The sequence below is a fragment of the Staurois parvus genome, unplaced genomic scaffold, assembly GCF_062004578.1.
Source record: "Staurois parvus isolate SC_StPar_1 unplaced genomic scaffold, SC_StPar_1.0 ptg001680l, whole genome shotgun sequence".
Taxonomy (NCBI): domain Eukaryota; kingdom Metazoa; phylum Chordata; class Amphibia; order Anura; family Ranidae; genus Staurois; species Staurois parvus.
In genome coordinates, this window is record NW_028319476.1 from 153,029 (window position 1) to 174,226 (window position 21,198).

General features: G+C 39.4%; 1 protein-coding gene across 2 annotated transcripts in view; it reads left to right on the forward strand.

Moving 5' to 3' along the window:
- LOC149434774 (solute carrier family 23 member 2) overlaps positions 1 to 21,198 on the forward strand; it is a 229,184-nt gene that overhangs the window by 57,039 nt on the left and 150,947 nt on the right. The window contains exon 1 of one of the 2 annotated variants that reach the window (XM_089663409.1): positions 19,311 to 19,442. The exons of the other annotated variant lie outside the window; for it this stretch is intronic. The gene's annotated coding sequence lies outside the window, so the exon portion shown is untranslated. Of the gene's footprint in view, positions 1 to 19,310; positions 19,443 to 21,198 lie in introns of those variants that run through there. 2 annotated transcript variants of the gene reach the window in all.

The following is a 21,198-nucleotide window of genomic DNA, read 5'->3' on the forward strand; positions in this document are numbered from 1 at the left end:
TATTTTTTCCTCCTTCATGCCTCTTCTTTTTTTTTTTTTTTTGCTCTTTTCTCTTCTTCATGCCTATTATTATTTTTGTTTTTCTTTTTTCTTTCCTTTTTTTTTTTTCCTCGTTTTTCTATGGTTGCTCACTCCTGACTGATCTTGCTGTTTTCCTTTCAGCTGCTGGCTTTATCGACTCTGAGATACCTCCACATGGAGAAGGGTTAAAATTATAGAGTTTTCTGATTTGTCTTTAATCCATGTGGCTATTATAATTGACAACTGTTAGCCTGCACTAAGTTATCTTTCAGGTGCATGTATACATGATAGATATATACAGGTGAAACTCGAAAAATTTGAATATTGTGCAAAAGTTCATTTATTTCAGGAATGCAACTAAAAAAGTGAAACTAATATATGAGACTCATTACATGCAATAGTTCAAGCCGTGATTTGTCATAATTGTGATGATTATGGTTTACAGCTCGTGAAAACCCCAAATCCACAATCTCAGATAATTAGAATAATACATGCAATCAATAAAACAAGGATTGTACATAGAACAATATCAGACCTATGAAAAGTATAAGTATGCATATGTACTCAGTACTTGGTTTGGGCCGCTTTTGCAGCAATTACTGCCTCATTGCGGCGTGGCATGGAAGCTATCAGCCTGTGACACTGCTGAGGTGTTATGGAAGACCAGGATGCTTCAATAGCGGCCTTAAGCTCTTCTGCATTGTTTGGTCTCTCATATTTCTCTTGGCAATGTCCCATAGATTCTCTATGGGGTTCAGGTCAGGCGAGTTTGCTGGCCAATCAAGCACAGTAATCCCACGGTCATTGAACCAGGTTTTGGTGCTTTTGACAGTGTGGGCAGGTGCCAAGTCCTGCTGGAAAATGAAGTCAGCATCCCCATAAAGCTCGTCTGTAGAAGGAAGCATGAAGTGCTCCAAAATCTCCTGGTAGACGGCTGCGTTGACCGTGGACTTAATGAAGCACAGTGGACCAACACCAGCAGATAACATGGCTCCCCAAATCAACACAGACACTGCAAACTTCACACTGGACTTCAAGCATCTTGCAGTGTGTGCCTCTCCATTCTTCCTCCATACTCTGGGTCCTTGGTTTCCAAATGAAATGCAAAAGTTGCTCTCATCAGAAAAGAGGACTTTGGACCACTGAGCAACAGACCAGGTCTGTTTTTCTTTAGTCCAGGTAAGACGCTTCTGACGTTGTTTGTTGTTCAGGAGCGGCTTGACGAGGAATACGACATTTGAAGCCCATGTCCAGGATCCGTTTGTGTGTGGTGGCTCTTGCTACACTGACTCCAGCCTCTGTCCACTCCTTGTGACAGTCCCCAACACTTTTGAATGGCCTTTTCCTGACAATCCTCTCCAGGCTGCGGTCATCCCTGCTGCTTGTTCACCTTTTTCTTCCACACTTTTCCCTTCCACATAACTTTCTATTAATGTGCTTTGATACAGCACTTTGGGAACATCCAGCTTCTTTTGCAATTACCTTTCCCTCCTTATGGAGGGTGTCAGTGATGGTTTTGTGCACAACTGCCAGGTCAGCAGTCTTTCCCATGATTGTGATCCCTACTGAACCAGACTGAGAGACCATTTAAAGGCTCAGGAACCCTTTGCAGGTGTTATGGCTTAATTAGCTGAGTGGGACACTTTGAGCCAAGAATATTGCACCTTTTCACAATATTCTAATTTTCTGAGATTGTGGATTTGGGGTTTTCATGAGCTGTAAACCATAATCATCACAATTATGACAAATCACATCTTGAACTATCTTGCTTTGCATGTAATAAGTCTATCTCATTTATTATTTTCACCTTTTAAATTGCATTACTGAAATAAATGAACTTTGGCACGATATTCTAATTGAGTATTTCTACTTATGGATCTGTTCTTTTGATTGTTATTGTCAAGCCATGCGGCTTTTTCCATTTTGAATTGAATCGCTTTGTCTAGCATGTAATTTGCTTAATATATGACTCAGGTGTATATATATAATTATAATTTTTTTTTCTTTTTTGGATGTTAATGATCTGCTCAGACTACCATACTGTTTGTACACTGTATGTATTGTTTTTTTGTACAATAAAATCTTTATGAAACTGAAAAGGAGCCAAACAATTATGTGATAATAAATAAAACCTATAATATCAATCAGTGCAACCCTTTACTAAATAACATCTCTAAATAAATATACATATAAACACTGTTGCTGGCTGAACACCAAAAGTAAATTTCACATCACCCTGTGAATAAATTATTTCCAATATAAGTGCAGCTCAACCCAATAAATGGAAAATGAAAGTGCAGTGCTAAGATAAATGGTAACAATATGATAAAATCTTGTACAAAAATTACTAAAAGATGTAAAGTCCAATGTGGTATACTAAATAGGTGAACGGTCCACAATGATAAATCGTGACTTTAATCAATAAGAGCACTGTTCTAGCATCCCGATGTGAAGGTATGGAAAGATCGCCCACTCACCGGAAGCGCAATCTTAATGCGCATATAGAAATCCCAACTAGCCTGAGGTCCTAATCAGTTGCTGCCTGGTGATAGAATGATCCTCAGGTGGTCCCTCCGTCTGGGTGGTAGGTAACAGGAGTACTGGTCTGGTCTTAGGGCTTGCTTCCTAGGCCTGGACAGGTCACCTGGAATACAGGGCTGAGGTGTGGGAGAGTCCTTTTGAATCTCATTTTTGCTTCTTGTCTGGATTTGGATATGAATGGCTCTACACCTGAAGCAATCAGAAACATCTGTTCTTGGAAGTGTCCTAGTCCTGCCTGACAAACCAGCACATGCACCTTCTCTGAAAATCCAATCACCGTTCCGCGGTGACTTGTAACAAACCAGGCACTGCCTTTCCCTCTGCCTGCCTAGGTAGGCAGAGGGAAAGGAAGCGCCAGGTTTGTTTTGTGGGTTGTGCTGCACTTATATTGGAAATAATGTGATAATAAATGGCTTCATATGATCACTATCCTTAAATAAATGACAGGTTTTTTTTGTGGTATGATCAATCATATTTTCAATATCCATGCCAAAACTATACAATTTCTGCCAGGGTATGCAAACTTTTGAGCACGATTGTATTTATGTCCCTAAAGAATACAAATATATCATTTTTGTTTTATTACCAATTTTTTTTAAAGTGAACAAGGCACGTTTTGTGTTCTGATAAAATTTGAATTTGCAAGGTTTCTTTTACTAAGTTTGTGTTTTGCAATTGATGAATATCTACAGCCAGCTAATTGAGAGAAGATAGTAGGTCTACAGTCTCCTACTAGTCCTGGGACTGTATGTTAAACACTGTTTCTGATGTTGATGAACTTTTAAGTAAGGGTTACTGATAACTTTTAATTAAAATTAAGAAATATCTCTGTCTGTGGCTCACATTGTATGCAGTGTTTGCTAATGTAGTGTCTGCATCAAGTTAATATTTGATTACTTTGAATCTCTTGTGCTTGGTACATGTTACGCCATGGTGCTTCATATCCTCTTAGCAGATTGATAGATTTTCTCTTAGATACAGAACCAATCAATAGAATGGAACACGCGTTTTGAGATACTAGTGAACAGTAGGGAGAGGGAGAGAAAATTTTGAGAGGCTGGTAGGACCACCCACTGTACAAGGTACACTTCTTTCCCCTCTTTATTGTGTTTCCGGTATCATAAGGTCCAGCCTGCACAGAGACAAAGTAGGTATAAACTTTTATACTGTATACAAGCTTCTGTATATTTTGTTTTCAATATAACTTGTATTACCTAGTTTGTAGAACCTTATTTTTCTGTTCAGAATTTTCTAGATATTTTCATTTTATGCCCTCTTTAGTAATTTATTCTTTACAAAATTGTGTTGAGTCATTGTCAAAATCTGCTGAGCAATGATGTGATCCCTACAGAATAAGGAAATGAGTCATATGACATCTGACCAGACTATTTTCAATTTTCTATTTTCTGTGAATTTAATTGGTGGTGAAGGCAGAACACATCCTTTTTAAAGGGATTTTTTGTTTGGGAAGCAAATTATATGTAGGTTGGAAAGTTTTCATTATGTTTTGTACGCATAGGTTTTGCTTTTTTCTTTTTTTTTTTCTTTATTTTGCATTTAGACAAGGTAGTTATACACTTTTATACTGTATTCAAGCTTCTGTATATTTTGTTCTCAATATAACTTGTACTACTTAGTTTGTAGAACCTTATTTTTCTGTTCAGAATTTTCTCGATCTTTTAATTTTATGCCCTCTTTAGTAAATTATTCTTAACAAAATTGTGTTGAGTCATTGTCAAAATCTGCTGAGCAATGATGTGATCCCTACAGAATAAGGAAATGAGTCATATGACATCTGACCAGACTATTTTCAATTTTCTATTTTCTGTGAATTTAATTGGAGGTGAAGGCAGAACACATCCATTTAAAAGGATTTTTGTTTGGGAAGCAAATTATGTGTAGGTTGGAAACTTTTCATTAGGTTTTGTACACATAGGTTTTGCTTTTTTCTTTTTTTTTCTTTTTCTTTTTTTTGCATTTATTGTTGATTTTTCCATGCACCATGTTGTGTTTTATGTCATAATAGTTGCATATTGTGCTGCATGTCAATTCATATTCTTCAGTGGGAATGTATGTTGCTTTTGTCCGCTAACTGTTGCTGCATGTGACCATCACTTCAGTTTTCCACCCCATCCACTACTGATTTGTAGAACCTACCTTCTGGACTGGTTTAATATTTGTCCTGTTTTTAAATTCATCAGGCTTTCCTCAGTGTTCCTGAGCTGATGTGCCTTCCATCACATGGTTCTGAATGAGCTAGTTCAGAGTGACCAGGGCTAGTTAGCAGGCAGGTGCAGGTTGCTAAACAGGTTGAACAAATTGCTCCCTATGGAGTAAGCTACACAAATAATGTGCAGTAGAAGTAGGAAGTGATAAATTACCAATAATTATAGCAGTTGATTTCTACAAGATGCTACTGCATCCTACTTGTACGGCTTTCTTCACAGAGAGGAATTTTCTCCACCTATCAAATAATCACTAGCAATGTTAACAGCATGAATGAACTACTACAAATCTATGTCACTGTAGCTTAGGGGTGTCCAACACGTGGGCCACATGTAGCCCGGGAGAGTTCAGCATGCGTACCAGGGCATATCTGAAAGAACTTTGTGCAAGAAAAGCCACGGCGGCTAGTATGTATGGAAGGTGGCAGGGGATGCTGTGTATACCTATTTGCATAGAAGCCACTGCAGCACAGAGAATGCAGGAATGAGTATCGCTAAAGGGACACCGGGAGGTGCTGTCTTTTTAAAAGCATCGGCAACAGCTAATGCAGGCCATAGACGGTTCGTTTATTGGCCGATTTTTCATCCGAAAGAATAATTGGCCGAATTTCGCACCGTTAGTGGGGCAATGTCATCTGCTGATTTTCGCGGTTCCTCCTCATTTCTTTTATTGGTCATGCTGGAAAATTTGCGAAAAACGGCCGATTTTCGCAATCATTGGTGGCAACAGAACGACCTATGTTTAATTTTCCGGCTGAAAAATCGGCCGATAAACGAACCGTCTATGGCCTGCATTAAGCAGCGATTCTACATAGTGCCAGGCAAGTAAATGCCACTTGGCTGTATGAGGGAGGAGGAGCTTTGAGGTGGGCTGTGCCTTTCCTGATTTCAGTTGCTCCCCCGAAGCCCCCCACCCAAAACCTCCCTCTACCTTGCCACACAGTTGCCAATCGTCCCAAAAGGGAAAGTTCCGCTTTAAGGACTGCTCCCTCACTCCCCATTAAGGATTGGCACCTTTAGGGGGCGGGGGGGGGGCAGTCCTTAAAGTAGTCTTTTGGGACACGTAACAGGTCCCAGAAAACTACAGGACCGTTAATGCAGTGCTACTCGCACATGCGCAGTGGGTACCCGGCTGTGAAGCCACAAGCTGTCACAGCCGGTTGCCCACACTGAAGAAGCCGGTCTCCTGGAATACAGGATGGCCAGTGAAACGGGCTGCGGGACACACACCGATGGACAGGTAAGTGGCTGTTTTTTTTAAAATCAGCAGCTACAGTTTTTGTACCTGTTGACTTTTATTTTTTGACAGCGTGAGTGGAACTCCGCTTTAAGTTCAAGGACACTTGTTAAAATACATGATTTTTACATATGTGTATGAATGTCTGTTACAGACATGCAGTCTGCATGTCCATACTGGATATTCACAGACAGATGTCAAAATCAAAGATTTTACAAACTGTCTGTGAATTTGGGCTAGGTTTACACTACTGCGAGTGTTTGAGGGTCCGGGAATTGCCGCTGTTTCGGCACCCACAACTACCTGCAGCCCAAACATGCTGCTCTTTACAGACATGCATCAATGCCGGTATTTCTTAATGGTACCCCCAGGCATCTAAAAACGCAGTGTGTTTTTAGGTGCAGGAACTGATGGGAAATTGCATAGTGGAAAAGCATCATGTGATTTCCCATCCACTTCGGTTCAAAAACGGTGTAGGAACCTTTTTTCCTGCATGAAATGCAGAGGCACAGCAGCCCATTCATATGAATGGGCTGCCGTGCCCGTGCAAATGCAGACCAAGACAATTCCTCTTCTTCCAATGTGGCCCAGGAAGGTCAAAATGTTGGACACCCCTGCTGTAGCTCAATGAGGCAACTTGATTACAAAAAACACTCCTGCTTTTTTTTTTTTTTTTTTTTTTTTATAATTGCCTTTGGTAATGGAGGATATTATGTTCTAAGATCTTCATCTTCTGCGCAGAAAACCTCCTTCCCCATGCATTGGTCCCCAGAAACCTTCTATGATGAACTTCTTACAGGCTGCCTGGCCTCCAACACCATGTAGCTGCTTTCTCTCCAGGAAAGGTGTCACAAAACAAGCAACCAGGTACAATGGAATGGCTCCAGGACATAATGGGACATATAGTTCTAATGGCCTGCATAGCTTAGTGACATCAGATCGGTGTGCTCCCACCCCCACTGCGGCGGCATCAGAGCATGTTCGAGGGTGACAAAACAATCACATAACTACAACTTCAGTGTGAAAATTAGAGTACTTGTGGGGGTTCAAACATTTTACAAAGAAACATTGATCCTGGAACCAAAATTGTTCTTAAAATTGATCAGCAAGGGATTATATTTGCCCATGGAGCTTACCATAGGGCTTTTATGAGGCATGCCATGTTGCCCTGAGCAAGTTTTTTTTTTTAACTGAAATGTCTCTTTAACAGAAATCTAGTGGATAGTTCAAGTTTATTTTCACAAGTATGCAATAAGTAAAGGTCTTTTTACAAGGTATCTTTTGAGGAAGTTTACTTCAGCATTGTCACTTTCAGTGCAAGGGAAAAATGATTATTGTGTAATACCTTATGGCAACCAGGGCTCATTTTTTTTTGCAAATCAAAGGCAAATGGGAGCCATTAGGGGTGGTAGATTAATAATCATTCTACTCTGCTGCTGATCTAAACAGGAGCAGGAGGAAAAAAATGGCAAGGAACTTATGAGAACAGTTGTCCATTGCAACCTATTACAGTTTACTGCTCCAATATTTGGCTCGTTAACAATCCAATGTGCATTATTTTAACTTCTGCCCTAAAATGAATTTATAAGAAGCATGGGGGGGAAATAAAAAGCATCCTTTCTATAATAACTAAACCAGTTTGTTAGGGTTACGGTGTCAGTGTCATTCTAACTTACAGAATATGTAAGAATATCATATCCTGGAACAAGCCTGGTGGTTTTTATTGAGTGTAAATAAATAAATGAAACACAGGCAAGATGTGGCAAAGACCACACTTGCCCGTAGCAAGCTTTCGTCAGAGACTGGAGTTAAACAGTGAACATCATGTTTAAATGTAATTATCTCATGAGCTGGGCTTTTATGTGGTTCAAGTAATTAAGTTTATGAGTAATTGATGACTTACAGCAGATATTAACCCCTTCTATGTGCTTTTACTTGGTTGCAGAATTCCACTAGAGTACTTATATTCTGTATTTCCAGTACAGGTCTGGTCCAACATTTCACACACTGTATTGTCAAACTGCTATTGTAGTACATTTTCATATTCCTGCCCTTTGAGCTTCTCTGTGTTGGATTACGATGCAATCAAGGACTATAAAGTACTTGACCCTGAATATGGGTTAAGGGTAAATTCTACAACTTTCATGTTCTAGTGGTTTCTTTCTCTTTTCCAATAATGTTTTATTGAAGTTTTCAAAGAAAGGGTAGAGAGAAAGTTGGCAACTTGCGACATATTAGATCTAAAGCTGTGTTCGCACAATCTGTGGGTACATACTAGTGGTTTGTTTAAAAAAAAAAAAAAAAAAAAAAAAAAACCGCCTTGGTCGACTTAGTTTGTTTCACAAAGTGAGGAATGTATACCACTTATTGTACTCAGACTGGTACTTGGCAAGGCTAAGGCTTTACTTAAATCTGCCTCATGGAAGAATATGTTTATTCTGGACATACTGCGTGTGACATGGTCAAGTAGGGACATAGAATGCCTAGTACACACAATGAGAAAATCGGACGAAAAAAAAAATTCTTTTGGAGCAATCGTCCGTTAGTATGATTGTTATACTCAGCTTTCGAGAGCCGATCATGACGGTTTATGCGAAATTATCCTAAGGGACAAGTACAAATTTTTTTTCTGTACGATAACAGAACAAACTATTTTCATTTAATCAGTACAGTATTCAGCTATAAAAAAATCGAGTGACCAAGACTGTGCATGCTCAGAAATGTAAGAAAACATTACAATACAATACATTACATCATGGTGATAAGTTGTATTCTAACGAGAATTTTCGTATCTCTAGTAAACGGTTTGTTTTCAATATGAGACTAGCATGAAGAAGAAAAATAATGGTCATTCGTCTGATATTCGTATCGTGTGTACTAGGCATTAGTTTTCATTGTGGTTTGGATGTGGCTGCTTCTCTGTGGCTCAGGGAGCCATTTTGGATGGGGCAGTGCTCTGGATTCTGGAACCTTTTCATAAAACCAAAATTTTATTACAAAATGTAATTAAAATCTCAGGGTACAAGCCCATAGAAACTATTAATCATTATAGAAGTAAGCATAAGCAGCTCAGCAACCCCCAGTGTCATCCCCCCAAATAAATCATTATGATTATCAATACTATATAGTATGGATAATTACACAATAATCAGTGTAGTCAAAGAAAAGGGTTTTTTTGATGATATCCCAGCACATTTCACAGATGGCTTCTTCAGGGATTCAAGGGGTGCTTGAACTAAAACATACAGGTAGGTTACTTGGTTTCCATTCAAATAGGCATTTGTGGGTGTACCTATGGTAAGGAAATAACCTTATAAGCTCTTTTGGGAACATCCTCTTGAAAGAGTCACATGAAGAAAACCATTGAGAGGAAGTGGATTCTGGAACCAGAAGTCGGAGGCTCACAATTTTTGGTCTTTTCTTGGACTGATGTAAGCATTTTTGTAAAAAATAAAGTGTGGTTTTAAACCTACTGGGAAAACGTACTGCTGTGGTTTCCCATGCTATTCTCTTGAATAATCTAAGCGGTCTTTGGAACATATGGGGTGAAATGGTGGCTGTGTCTCTATATATTGAGCCTGTTTGGACCCTATGAGAATCAGGGGACACATATTCTGTTGAGAATCCATTTGCCGTTATATTGTAAAGCGCTGAGCACACTGTTGGCGCTATATAAATCCTGTATAATATTTAATAATTTGCATGGAGTTTCCAGCACAATGGTGGTTGTGAAGTGGATTTGCATAGGCACATGTAGCACTATTTTGGGAGCTCTGTGTTTATAAGTAATGTAAGCCTTTTTGCATTATTGTGGGCACTATGTGTTTTGGTTGTTCATGTTTACACGGACTTTAGGACTATTTGATTATACCTGGGAAAGGGTTTATAGTATATTTTTGGTTTTAGGAATAGAGCACTGGTTTCTGATTCACTCTTATGGGAACTTGAATGTGCTATATACTCTAAAAAGGTATTGTAGAATTTTTTGTTGCCATATACATTTTATTCATGTAAGTTTGTAATATTTTTGTTTGGGTTACATAAACCAAATGCCTAGTCATAGGTCATATAATACTGCTGAAAGGCGCCCGCGACACTTCAGTTCAAGCAGAGCCAGCTATTAATTCTAATACTAGTAGAGCATGACATTTTAGTCTTTATGTAATTTGGAACATGACATTTTCTTTTTCAGAGAAAATACCTGGCCACTAGTCAGATAAATATATTCTATTTAACCACTTGCCCTCCGGAAGATATACCCCCCTTCCTGACCATGCCATTTTTTGCTGTTCAGCACTGAGCTATTTCAACTGGTAATTGTGTGGTCATACAACGCTGTACCCAAATGAAATTCATGTCTTTTTTTTTAAGCCAAATAGAGCTTTATTTTGGTGGTATTTTATCACCTCTGGGTTTTTTATTTTTTGTGATATAAACGGAAAAAGACTGAAAATTAAAAAAAAAAAGATATTTTCTATTTTTGGTTATAACAAATATTTAATAAACTCAGTTAGTCATAAATTCAGACCAAAATGTATTCTGCTACATGTCTTTTGTTAAAAAAATCCCAATATGTGTATATTAATTGATTTTTATGAAAAGTTATAGCATCTACAAACTATGGTATATTTACTGGAATTTACATAGCTTTTACTTTCTGTCTATCACATTTCTTGAGGTGCTAAAATGTCAGGGCAGTACCACCATCTCCCCCCGCCCCAAATGATGCCTTTTTGGTAAGTAGTTTGATACGAAGCATAGTGAGTATTGCAGATATAATTTTTGTCACAGGGTTTTGAAAAGATCTGCAAAATCCTCACCATGCCTCTTAGCAAATACCTCGGAACATCTACTTTCCAAAAAAGGATCATTGTGGGGGGGGGGTGCTTCCACTATCCTGGTATTTCAGAGCCAAAATTAGAAGCTTATGCCACACATCACCCACTATTCTAACCACAAACAAGCCTTTTCTGACACTTTTTGTTTACATGAAAACAAAAAAACAAAAATTTTTTTTTTGCTAGAAAATTACTTTGAACCCCACCAAAATATATATATATTTTAAGCAATGGCTCTAAAGAATAAAATGGTGGGTGATGCAATTTTTTATGTCTTACAGTATTTGCGCAGTAATTTTTTAAATGCTAATTTTTTGGTAAAAATACATTTTTGAATCTTATTGCACAAAAACACAATATATTGCCCAATTGTTTGATAAAATATGATGTTACACTGAGTAAATAGATGCCAAACATGACATGCTTTACAATTGCGCTTGCCCGTGCAATGGCGACAAACTACATAAATTTATAGGTCACCACTTTGTATTTACACAGGAGGTCTACTGCTAGAATTACTGCCCTCGATCTGACAATTGCGGTGACACCTCACATGCATGGTGCAATCTGTTTACATACCGACACGAAACTGAAGCTTGCTTTGAACTGTCATGAATGAGTTAAGTTCATGACGGTTCAAAATAATAGTGATCTGTGATTGGCTGGAGCTGGTCGCATGGTACAGGGTGCTGTAATTGGCCCCTTATGTCATGTGAGAACTGTGAGCCAATCACAGCTTACCAGGGAGAGAAGCAGAGCTGTTATGAATCGCATTGATTCATAAGAGCTTTGCTAACATTGTGATCATGTGATTGCATAGCGATCACATGATCACCAGGTCCCGGTCAATGGGATCTTAATTCTGCAGCGCCCCCCCTGTGTTAGTACAGCCAGAACGACGGACCCATACGTTGATTTGCCTGTAGCTGCTGCCCGTCCGCAGTACAGTGCAGGCGGATGGGCATGCTGCTTTCAGTTATCAATCCTCTAGTTATATACTTGGCTCTTGAAAGCCGAGCTGTCATCGTACATGTAATTTTATTTTCTTGTTAATGCCAAAAACATGGCAGCACCTTGGATTATTGGCTGTTTGAGCAGGCACACCCAGTTTATTTTCTTAGTTTTATTACCTAATCTCTTTTTGTTCCACTAAAATGGTCATTTGTCAGCATCCAGACTTGCCACATCTAGTACAAATAAAGGGATAGTACGTTATTGTATAAATGCCTCTTCTTTGCCATGGTGACTCCAGTTTAAAGGGCTTCCTAAGAAAATTCTTTCTATGAAAGTGCAGGAAAGAAACTGTGAAAGTGTTGCTCATAGCAATCAATCATTTATGTATTTCATTTTGAAAAGTGTCCTAAAAAAGTGGTTGTAAAATTCTGCACTTTCATAGAATACTTCGTTATGAATTTCACAACCTCATAGGAGTTTATTCAGCATGCACTGATTAACAGATGAGCTCATCAGCTACAAAAACATTTTTTGGAGCCTGATCATTTTGCAATGAGAAATAAGAAATCGTCTTATAAAGCTAGCTAAATCAAACAAGCACACCTCTGGCAGGATCTCAGTGTGGTTTGGGCCAGCCAAAGAACACAGAATTGCTCCTTCAGAATTTGGTAGCCTCTTGGTTGATCACCCTCTTAAAGGATCAGTCTATCTAACAGTCATTTTTTAGTGAATCCTCATTTCTTGTAGGCCCTAAATACTTCTGCCACCAAACTTTGCATTATTGAGCACCTCCTGAAGGAGAGTGTAGACCCAAGAACTCAAACACCGAGATTTAACCTACAGATTCTATGAAAACCATAAGGTGGTTTAAGTTTTAACATCTACAAAAGAAGAAATTATCAGTTTTGGTTGGACAGACTCTTAATAATGACCTGTCCCTTGACAGAACCCAACTGCTGATATTGACATTCACTGTTCTGCCCCACTGCTTGTTCTAGTAGAGTTCCAATCTCAGTGTAAGGTTTGTGCTAAAGCCAACACAAGGTCAATTACTTCCCTCTCCCACACAACAGTGTTTGGGGCTGGTGATAGACCACATAGGTCTGAACGCTGTATCCTAGGAAGAATGGAAGGTAGTTGAATGCTCCCCTAGAAGTATCGGGCGTTTCCTGAGGACTTTGATGGGGGAAATTGAGTGGCAGCGGATGGGGGGTTGGGCCAGTCAAAGAGTACAGAATTGCTCCTTTAGAATTCACCTACAGATTCTATGAAAACCATAAGGTGGTTTAACTCCTTAACATCTACAAAAGAAGAAATTATCAGTTTTGGTTGGACAGACTCTTAATAATGACCTGTCCCTTGACAGAACCCAACTGCTGATATTGACATTCACTGTTCTGCCCCACTGCTTGTTCTAGTAGAGTTCCAATCTCAGTGTAAGGTTTGTGCTAAAGCCAACACAAGGTCAATTACTTCCCTCTCCCACACAACAGTGTTTGGGGCTGGTGATAGACCACATAGGTCTGAACGCTGTATCCTAGGAAGAATGGAAGGTAGTTGAATGCTCCCCTAGAAGTATCGGGCGTTTCCTGAGGACTTTGATGGGGGAAATTGAGTGGCAGTGGATGGGGGGTTGGGCCATTCAAAGAGTACAGAATTGCTCCTTTAGAATTCACCTACAGATTCTATGAAAACCGTAAGGTGGTTTAACTCCTTAACATCTACAAAAGAAGAAATTATCAGTTTTGGTTGGACAGACTCTTAATAATGACCTGTCCCTTGACAGAACCCAACTGCTGATATTGACATTCACTGTTCTGCCCCACTGCTTGTTCTTCTAGTAAGTTCCAATCTCAGTGTAAAGTTTGTGCTAAAGCCAACACAAGGTCAATTACTTCCCCCTCCCACACGACAGTGTTTGGTGCAGGTAATAGACCACGTAGTCCTGAACGATGTATCTTAGGAAGAATGGAAGGTAGTTGATGGAGGAAACTGATTGGCAGCGGATGGGGGGTTGCTTTTTCAAGAGAACTTGCCACTAACTTGCACCACATCTACCAGTTTCTGCTTGTTTACTGACCTCTTTTGCTGTGCATGAAGCAGTGCTGCAAAGTGCATTTTTACCTTTTCCTCTTCTTATTTTGTTCGTATCTGTAGTAATGATGAAAGAGAGAGACTAAACTCTCTTGTGCCCTGATGTTTTGCCGTACAGTCACCTGATCTTCTGCACTGTCAAAACTGTGATGCGATGTCCGTTGATTGTGCCAAAATAGTTTCTCGGTTGACTTGGTGGTTTTATTCATTTCAAAGCTTTTTTTGCTAATCTTCGTTATTAATACATTATAAAATATATCCTTGGTAGTGAAGCTGAAGTAATACAGATTAGAGAGAGATTATGGGATTTTATGGCACATTTTGTGATCATTACCTTTGCTGACCTTTTGCTCTCCCTCTTCATTGATGCTACAGCCCAGAATGAATCACTGCCTTCCTCAGCAGTTTTTGCCATTCTTTCTTATTGCCAGCGAGTGCTTTGCCAGAGAGTCCTTCGAGTGAACCTGTTTCAACCATTTATGGCACAACGATAAGTCCACTTAAAGGGTAAGGACATTTTCCCACAGTTTCCTTACCTTTTTGTTTACATTCCTCTGCCCATTTCTTGATCCAATGTCTGAGCATGTACATTTCGGCCACATAGACTTCTATGGGACTAGTAGACACATGGGCTGCTAACCATCTACCAGCCTCATAAGTCTTTAGGACCAAACTGCGCATTCACAGACATTGGTAGAGGAATGTAAACCATAGAGACATTAGTGGAGGAATGCAAGCAATCTTGGAAATGAGATACCATAAAGGGGATCCTTCTAACTGGAGTAGATGATGAAATAAGGGGAAAGCAAGGTGTGGGGTAAGGTTTAGTGTCCTTGTAACTGTGGATGAAGTATAAGTGTTGAAATCAGACCAGACATGAGTGACTTATTTTGTGCAAAGGCAACTACAGTGATCAACATACAGGACAAATACAAGACTGAATGTTGGTTTTCACAACAAAGTTTTTTTTTTTTTTGTGTGTTTTTTTGTTTTTTTTGTTTTTTTTTATTTGACAAGCTTGAAGATGCAAGGAAGATTTTTGGGGGTATATTTCCCAGGAGAGGGTTACATATTGACCAAACCTATGGTATAATGATGTTAAGCTGTACGTTTTCTGCTTTGATTTTTGCAAGGGGAATAAAGTTTCCATATTCTGTTGAGAATTAAAATTCTCACCAGAAAAGCATACACTTTCCTTTTCTTTCATCATACGTACATGAGCAGCACTGGTTTGTAAAACATTGTACAAGTGCACCTTTTCCCAGTAGCCATGACTGCATAGTTTACATACCTCAGTAAAACGACCTAGTGATTTATGTGTATGACACTTATTTTATGGGTCCATTTTCAGGCTACTGATTTTGCCTTTGTTCATTGATTTTATTACACAGTAGGATATGCATCTGATTGTTCCAAATCAGTACAATGATGAAACTCCATAAATTACTGGGTAATGAACAGTAATTGTGTGAAATAGCAAGATAATAGACGTAAGCACAAAGTCAGATACACAGATGTCGTCAGACCACTTTCAGGCATCTGTTGTGTCCGATAATTATAAACTGTAGCCTTTGGCTGTTATACCTGTAAAAAAAAAAAAAGTGGAGAGTCATAAAGAGCCAGCTCCAGACAAGTATTCACATCTTTAGGGCAGCAATGCACTTTTGAGATGCCGATTTGGTGACCTTCATTTTGAATGGTGCCCCAGTGCAATAAGTCATGTCATTACCTAAATATAGAATGGCCATGTTTCAACAATGCCGTCAGCCAGCCCCCCAGCCCCTTTGTTTACCTTCAGTTGTCAGCCATGAAATTTTTTACCTGGCAGCTAAATTGGGCTGGAGATGCATAATCATTCTTAACGCGGACTACTGCAGAAATGACCTTGAGTAACTCGCCTGAAACAAGCACATGCAGCCAGTGAAGTCTGGGAATGTCCTAATGCCCTAGTAGCTTGATTCTAGGCAGTGCTTTAAAGAATAACTAAAGGTAAAAGTTTTTTTGTTTTTTTTTTTCCTTGTATTGAATGGAGCGGAGATGGATTACAACACAATTTTTTTTTTTTTTTTTGCTGTCTGTAATGTTAGGGAGATTCACCCTTTCTATTTTTTCTGTTTACAATTATCACTGAGAGTGAAAGTTAATCTCTTCACGCCGGCCGAACGCAAATGTGTGGCCTGCCGGCGTCTGGGCCTAGACACCGAGCGGCCATACTTTTGCTTTCTATTAAAAAAGAACATATGTGCTGAGAGCGCGCACCCTGCGCACTCCCAGCACACATGTCCGGTACTCACGGAAAGGTCCCGATCTCCTCTTTGGATCGGGACCTTTCCCGATAATGTGACGGCGTGTCACGGCAGTCACATGACCCTAAACCCTGCCCCGCCTCCTGGCTTCTGAAACCCTTAAAGGGCCAGGAGGTGCCGGCGCGAAGGGGTTAAACAAGCCAAAACAGTAATATGGGGGAAATCATCTAATGGGGACACTAGTTCTAGTGACAACAGGGATTCTCTGATTTTGGAAGGATTTCCTCTCACTTCCTGTTTTAGCTATGGGTCAGAAAGTAAAGGAAAATGTCCCCTATAGAAAAAAAAGACTAGAAGACATGAGTTATATCATCCTCCCTTACCATATACAAAATGGGGGAAAAGTATTGCCTTAGTTTTACCTTAATTAACTTTGAAGCCCTGGCAGCTCCCATATTTTTAATTTCACAGGTTTTCTTTAAGAGGTATCACCCTTAAACAAAAAAAAAATTGTTTTGTTCATGGGGTTCCTCTAACCGTTTGTGTACTGTATATGGAAGCGTTTGCATATTGGTAAGCGGACACAAAATCGTTTTATATGCACATAGCTTTTGGTTTAATAAAATCACATTTTTGTAAGTAATACTATGAGTACATGATGACACATTTTTATATTGATACCTGATAACCCTTATAACCAGATTTTAATATTTAATTATAGAAAAGCAGCCAAATTAGCATTTTATTTGTTGTTGCTTTCCTACTTCAGTGGTGCTGTACAGCGATTGTACTCTTGCTCAAATGCTCGCAATGCTGTAGGTCAACTGAAACCCTCAATATGTTCACTGAACATTGAGTTGCCATTGGCATTTATTTCAGCCAGATTGCTGTCTGACATGTGACATACAGCTTCGGTCGTGTAAACACAGCATCATCACATCTGCAAAACACATTAAAATACCTTCAATCAAATTTAACATTCTGATAAATTTACATTGATAAGTAAAAAATATACTTCATGTAGATTCCTGTGACATGCACAAGCTTATTTTTAATAAACATTGTCATGTGGTTTTGCTACATTTTTATGTAACAGGACTTGAATAAATGTCTGCCATTCAACATTTTTTTCCTTTTAATGTATTTATACAATCTGTAATGACATCCAAATTCTTGTCTAGAACAAATATAATACTGTTTAATCTGCATGATTTTGTGTCGTTTTTTGTAGGAGAGTCCAGGACAGACACTGCAAAGGGTCAGTTTATGCAATGTTTGCTATGACTCTTTAGTAACTATTGGTATGTAATCGTTGGGATTTTATAGGGCTTTAAATGAGTGTCTAGGTGTGGATTTTCATGTTGCATCAAGGCAAATATGCTAATGTGCAGCCTAATATCACATTTATTTTTTTGGTAGTATTGATTATGAAATGTTCAGAGAGCCTACTATTACAAGTCAGACACTTTGCAGAACGTTTGGAGTTTGTCATTCCCTTTATTGGTCAACTTAAGTGTCACTAAACCTCCCGCACAGAAACAATGATGGAATCCTACAGATTGCCCAACACAGCCCCACTATAGTGAATCATGCATAAAAACCACATTATTATTACTATTATTTTTAACCAGAGTAACAGTGTCTTAACATTCTTGATGGTTGCTCTCTTCACTTTACTCCTTGTCTCTTGTAATGAGCAGTGAACATACATACAGTATATTGCAGTCAAGGGCGGTGCTCTCTTACTTACAAATACCACGTAACAAGGTGCATTCCTGTACTACGAGTTCAAGGTTGCTCCATTCCAGGTCCTACTGTCATTTGGAAGCCTGTGGGTGGTGATTATAGGAAGAGGAGGTTTGCTATGCTGCTGCGTCAGCATCTTTATACTGTAGTCCATCTCAGGAGTGAGCAGAGGAGGGTGTCTACCTTCCCACATACAGGGGGACCATGGAAATGAAGAGAGCCACCCTCATTACGGCAGGAAGAGCACAGCAGCTTTGAAAAACAGATTTCGGGGTGTGCTGCCAAATGCTATAATTACAAGGTAAAAAATTAAATCTGATTATGGTATTGAATTATACTTAATTTTTTTGACTATTTGGGTTTGGTGCCACAGTTTTTTTTTTTTTTAGATGTAAGCTTTTTAGGGAGCCTTAGATCCCTTCATCAGTGATGGGATGAAGGGATCTAAGACACCCCTGTCTAAGGTACTCCTATACTTGCATACTTAAAGCGCAGCTCCACCCAAAAGGGGAAGTTCTGCTTTAAGTCTTTGTCCCCGATTCCCTTTAAAGATTGGAACCTTGTGGGGGCGGTTACCCAAATTTGACAGGTACCTGCTCCCACTTCCGGTGCGATCGGCTAAGGTGACCAGAAGTGGAAGTTGCCCTCCCACTTCTCCCCGTAGTCTTCTGGGACACGTGACAGGTTCCAGAAGACTACGGGACCATTCACAAAGCACAGAGCTACTCGCGCATGAGCAGTGGGCACCCGGCTGTGAAGCCGCAAGCTGTCACAGCCCACACTGAAGATGCCGGAGAGAGAAGACGGCCGGTGAAACCAGCCGTGGTGAGATCACCGCTGGACCGAGGGACAGGTAAGTGTCTGTATTTTAAAAGTCAGTAGCTCCAGTTTTTGTATCTTACCAGCACCGTGTTTGTTTATGGACGCACCCAGTAGTGCAAATGCACAAGTGCCTCCTTACCGCCCAGCTTGCTACGGAAATATCGACAGGAGAGAGGAGCAGACAGCACCAACAGGGGACTACCAGAAAAAAAGAGGACCTTTAGTGTCACTTTTAAGCTAAAACTGTATTAATTGATGGCTAACACACTACAAGACTTTTTTACAAGTCAGACACTTTCTAATAGATGTATTTTATTTTCCTGTGTAATGAACTCGCTGCCAAAAGCATCCACATAAAAGTGTTACCCATAGCAACCAATGAATTTCTAACATAATGAGTTTTCTGATTGCTTATGGATATTTTGGCCAACACAGATATTTCTATATAAAGTCCTTTTGTTGGATGGGTTTTCGCTGATTGTATAGTTAGTCAATCTAGCCATTAGATGGTGCTGTCTGGTGAATCAAGCCGACTGCAGTGACGTTACTCAACCAGGACTCTTCACTTCTTATGCAATGCAGCATAGTGTTCCGGCATGCTAAATAGGCATGCTGTGCTATTGTATAATGACACAGACATGCTGGAAGGGATAACAGACAGGGAGCGATCCTCACCAGAGTCACATGTGCTGCTCCTGTGCTGGAAACTCTATTCCAGGTAAGAGGCCATGTGCCCAGCTCTTAGAGTGTACAGATCACAGGCTTTCCCTTTTCTCAGTATTGTTACCTTTTTCCCTGAAGTAGATCTAGGAACAGTAAGCTTTTCCAGTATGATTTAATTTTTGGTGTGGTGGCAATGACACATGTTGTGCGGAGCTGTGTTCTCTCTGGTACAGTCTTTGTTCTGAGTTCAGCAGGTAAAGGAGTTGATGTCTGGAGGCTTTTCGGAGAGAGAGCTGAAGAATGAAGACACTTCGGAATGGTTAATTATGCCCTCCAGATTTTTGGCTGCTTATATGTGACTGTGCAGTTTTGTATGTAGTGCTTGGATATGTATCATTCATTTGTATTTATGTCTGTTAATTGTTTTGATTTTTCTTTCATATAATGATGGCTTGGTCTCTTATGCCCATTTTATTTGTATATTTTCACGGACTGTTAAGTTTCCTCTGCATTTTATGAACTACTGATCTTGTCGTAATGTTCCGTTAGCTTACATTTTATTTTTGTTATCACTTTATGCTTTTTTTTATTTATTTTTTTTTAAAGTTTAAGGAGTACATGTGTTTGTATGTATAGATAGATAGAAGTGGGAATGTTAGTGAGAGAAATTAGAGAGTTTGAGAAATAGAGGGAGATAGGGAGATAGAGAGATGAAGAAAGAGAGAGGGAGGTAGAGAGATGAAGAGAAGGATAGAAATATATGATATAGAGATAAAGAGAAGGAGAGAGAGAGGTGTATGTATACTGTGTATGTGTGTGTGTGTGTGTGTATATAAATATACACTTACCAGTCACTTTATTAGGTTCACCTGTTCAATTGCTTGGTAACACAAATTGCTAATCAGCCAATCACATGGCAGCAACTCAATGCATTTAGGCATCTAGACATGGTGACGATGACTTGCTAAAGTTAAAATTGAGCATCAGAATGGGAAAGAAAGGGTGTTTAAAGTGGTTGTAAAGGCTGAAGAAATGATAGAAAGGCAACAGTAACTCCATCAACCTCGCGTTACAACCAAACTTTGCAGAATAGCATCTCTGAATGCACAACATGTAGAACCTTGAAGCAAATGGGTACAGCAGCAGAAGACCACACTGGGTAGCAAGGTGTACCTAATAAAGTGGCAGGTGTGTACGTACTTTTTTTTTTTACATATAAAATTTTAACAAATGTCACCTATATTTGTATGTAGATGGGCATGTGTTTTTTTATAGTTATAGACACACTCATACAATAATATAGGGGAAGAGACAAGTCAGTTACTTTAAAGCAGTAGTAAAGAAAAAACAAATCGGCATCTCCCTGTTGGCTCATTTCTTTTAGTGTTAGTATGCACAGTGTACCAGCACTTTATGACCAACTTGCGTAAAAAAGAGAGAGAGAAAAAAAAAAGATCACTCCAGCGGTGTGCTTTCACCGCTGTCAGGGATTCCATCTGCACTCTTCTAGATTCGTGGGCTCCAACCGTTTGACTGAGCTACAATTGACGTCACCGGATGCTATAAATTGGAATAGTCAATGTACCTGCAGGTGAGCCTTATTATAAGCTTACATGTCTAAGTACAAGAGCTTACTACTGCTTCAATGCCATTTATAAAATTGTAGTCGGGCAACAATATAAATCCAATTTGAAACAATGGATATATTTGCCAGGATTGCCTCTCTCCAGCTATGACCAGATGATGCTCCTGGGGCTGAAGTGTGGTTGGGGGGACAAGATCTGTATGAGGCACAAACACTTATTGCCTGT